The following is a 4,265-nucleotide window of genomic DNA, read 5'->3' as shown; positions in this document are numbered from 1 at the left end:
TCGCCCAGGCCGTGTATTTTGTGGAAGAGCCACACTCAAGGGGCCAAAGAGCCGCATGTGGCTCGCAAGCCGCAGTTTGCCGACCACTGCTTTCATGCAAAGGCAGCAGCAATAAAATCTATAAAGATATGGCACATGTGAATGAAGTCCATTCTGCTTCTGCAAAAATGACCCCTCAATGCCAGATTTTTGCCATCTTGATGCCTGTGTAACATGACAGCAGTCTGATCCTGAATCAGAGAAACTGAGATGGGGAAACAATGGCTGTAAGTTAGATGAATAGTCAGGGCGATGAGAGATCCAAATTGGACGCTTGGTTCTACTGGGATCCCTGGAAAAACCCCATTTTTTAAAACCCCATTTTTTTTTTTTACATCTCTTCACCCACCATAGTGCATTTAAGTTGGTTTTCATTCAACTGCCACTTGGTATGGGTTATCAACATGCTTTTTATTTTTATTTATTTTTTTTTAAATATATTTTATTGATATTTTACAGAGAGGAAGGGGGAGGGATAGAGAGTTAGAAACATCAATGAGAGAGAAACATCGATCAGCTGCCTCCTGCACACCTCCCACTGGGGATGTGCCCGCAACCAAGGTACGTGCCCTTGACCGGAATCGAACCCGGGACCTTTCAGTCCGCAGGCCGACGCTCTATCCACTGAGCCACACCGGTTTCGGCAACATGCTTTTTAAAAATATATATATATTTTTTATTATTATTATAATCCTCACCTAAGGACATTTTCCCACTTATTTTTAGAGAGAGTGGAAGGGAGAGGGAAAGACAGAGAGAAACACTAATGTGAGAGAGACACATTGATTGGTTGCCTCCCACATGTCCCCAACCAGGGTTAGGAGCCTGCGACTGAGGTACATGCTCTTGACCGGAAGCGAACCGGAATCCTTCAGTCCACAGGCCTATGCTCTATCCACTGAGCCAAAATGGCTAGGGCAATATATTTTTTATTGATTTTGGAGAGGAAGGGAGAGGCAGAGAGGGACAGAAACATCACTGATGAGAGAGAATCATTGACTGACTGCCTCCTGCAGGATCCACACTGGGGATCAAACCCCCAACCCAGGCATATGGCCTGACTGGAATCTAACCATGATCTCCCGGTTCATAGGTAAATGCTCAACCACAGCCGCGCTGGCCAGGCCTCAATATGTTCTTATTGCATGTATATTTTCCACATGGATTGAAGCCTTGCCCTGCCACAAGGCTGACACCTTCACAGTGGCAAAGAAACTGTTAGAAAAATGTATTTCCGCCCTAACCGGCTTGGATCAGTGGATAGAGCGTTGGCCTGCGGACTGAAGGGTCCCAGGTTCGATTCCAGTCAAGGGCATGTACCTTGGTTGCGGGCACATCCCCAGTAGGGGGCGTGCAGGAGGCAGCTGATGGATGACTCTCTCTCATAGATGTTTCTAACTCTCTCTCTCTCTCTCTTCCTCTCTGTAAAAAATCAATAAAATATATTTAAAAAAATTCCCACGTGGGGTATACCTTCCACAATCTCTAGCGATCAAGGCACCCACTTCACTGAGAAAATCATACAAACCTTGAAAGGAAGTCTTACAAACTTCTTGGAATTATCATCAGGCCAGGTCTACAAACTAATGGACAAATTGGATTCAAGCAGAACAAGTCTTAATTACATGAGACCGATTGAATTGATGAGGATGATTACAATTTTTAAGACTTCTTGTTTGAAACATTGCTAGCTCTTTTAATTTTTTTCCAGATATAAGAAAAATTTCCTCTTAAATTAACTACGACTTACAGCAATTTGGTAAATTATACCTTTATAAACAGAACTGAAACATCTTTTTCTTCCTACTTGATCTCTTCAGAATTCAGAAACTCTCAGTGAGTATTCTTATTTTCGTGGCAATATTGCTTTTTTGCATAAGTTCAATAAGAAACCGTTCTCTTTGTAACACAGCACAAATGGAATCTGGGTATTTTACAAATGCAGTATATTTTGGGGACCTTAAGAAGAGAGGAATTAGCCCAAATCTAAAGGTATTGCAAGCAAAATCTGACGGCAAGTTCTTGGCTTAGCTTTTCTGGCCTGAAGAGGCCATTTAAAATTCAATCTGTAGGTTACTAATGAAAAATTCCAGAAAAGCATATGTAAAAGAGCCTATATGATAAATTGCTATCTTGTTGTAATTATATAAACAACAGGCCAAGATTACTAGACTTATTTTGCTAACAAATTAGTCTTAACTTGGCTATCTTTGGTAAAAATGGAGATTTTTTTTTCATTGATTCTAGAGACAGAGGAAGTGAGAAGGAGAGAAACATTGATTGGTTGCCTCCCATATGAATTCCAACTGAGAATCGAACCCAAAACCTGGGTTTGTGCCCTGATGGGGAATTGAACCCAATGCCCTTCCCTTCATGGGATGACGCTCTAACCACTGAACCATACCAGCCAGGGCAAAATGGAGATGAGTTTAGAGGGAAAATTATGTTCCAGTAATACACGTTTGTGGATATTGGATTCTAGTAATGCTCATTGTCTTTTGGGGTTTTTGTTTTCTACCCATAAACTGGACTAGATGCTGAATTTTTCTAATTTCCTCCTTTAGTTTGCTATGACTCTGAAAACCAATGATTCCAATTTTTCTGCCACCCTTCTAACTTGTAACCATTGAGAACTAAACTATCCTTTTCCCAAATCCATGCAAGCTAAAATGTGACAACTTGTAATAAATTTCAGAAAAATCACCACAACATCTCACATATGGACAATCTTCATGCCTGTTGTAGACAGATCACCGGAAACATGCAAACTGTAGTCAAGGAAAATTTATCAGATTAACTGCCTAACTTCACTCCAGCCAAACATGATTCCAGACAGATATCTAGAAATCTTCTTGACTGGCTGCTTTGAGAACTCAGAGATGGGATTATAGTCTGATCTAAGCATTAACCATTGTTTTTCTTTTGTTTATACAGATATGCTTCTTATTAAATTCTTGATTGCTTGTACCCTAGGCCTCACTTTGGGAGCCCACCTGCATTACTACCTCCTGAAATGAGACACAACTGTTTAACTGAACTGACCTATTCTCAAGACTGAGACTGGTTTAGTGAGATAAGGAACAACCTATAAACCCTAGTTCTGGAATGTGAAACTTCTTGGAAAGTTTCAAAGGCGGTTCGCAAGTCTGTCAGAACAGGCTTCTCCAAGATAGGCCATTGTGGCATGTGAATTATTTTGAGCTGAAAGCAATAGAGACCCTGCGGGCTCAGGACAAACTTTTACCCCCATCCCTTAAAGAATTTAAATTGGACACCTTGCCTATACTAAGAGTTATTACCAGATTTAACTTTTTACAACCTACCTGTAGGGTAGGCAAACATCTAATTACTCAACATCTGCTCTTCTTATTGTCCTGCAAATGACCCTCTTTCCCCTTTTGAAGCCCCAAGGCATCTTACTTCATCCAAACTCAGAATATCTCATATAGCTTATTTTAACTTTCTGTCTCTGAACCTTTCGTGTGTGTGTGTGTGTGTGTGTGTGTGTGTGTGTGTGTCTGATTCTCTCATGTATATGAAGTTTCTATACTTACATATATCATTACATTTATTTTCTCTTGTTAATCTGTCTCATGTCAATTTAATTATTAGACCAGCTGAAATAAAGTTTCTTTCTCTGCCCCCAGCCTCAGAGCCTAGACACTATCTCCCTTTTACATAGAAACAGCAAGTATTTTTGTGCCCTTAAATGTCAACTAACCTTCCAGAAATGCCACTACCATGTAAATAGAGGGATGATTGTATTTTGTTTTATGAAACTTAACCGAAATTTGTTCAATGCTAGAAAATTCCATCACCCATAGATACTACTACAATTGTAGCTGTCCATGCCTGATGATTTTACCACTGGGTCCCAATATTCTGAAAACTTCAGAATGTTTTCTCCTGTATTTGGGCCCAAACATTTACATACTGGGCCTATTATATAATTATAACTTATTTTATGTCACCTTTATTTTACAATTAAGCAATATATTGTTTATAAATATTATGCGTGTGGTGGGTTAAATTATCTATGAATTCTATTCCCGCAGAGGCGAGCTGTTTGCAATAGCATTCGAGTGGCCAGAGGCCCTTGGGTCTGGCGCAGGCTGCCCCGCGGAGCGGTCCTCCGCGCGCCAGGGGTCGCTGTGGCACCGCGCAGCCGCGCCGGGTCTCTCTCGCGTGGCTGCCCCGCCTCGGGCCCCCGGGCCGAGTGGGCGGGC

The sequence above is a fragment of the Plecotus auritus genome (assembly GCF_963455305.1).
Source record: "Plecotus auritus genome assembly, chromosome: 2".
Lineage (NCBI taxonomy): Eukaryota > Metazoa > Chordata > Mammalia > Chiroptera > Vespertilionidae > Plecotus > Plecotus auritus.
This window is presented reverse-complemented; position numbering follows the sequence as displayed.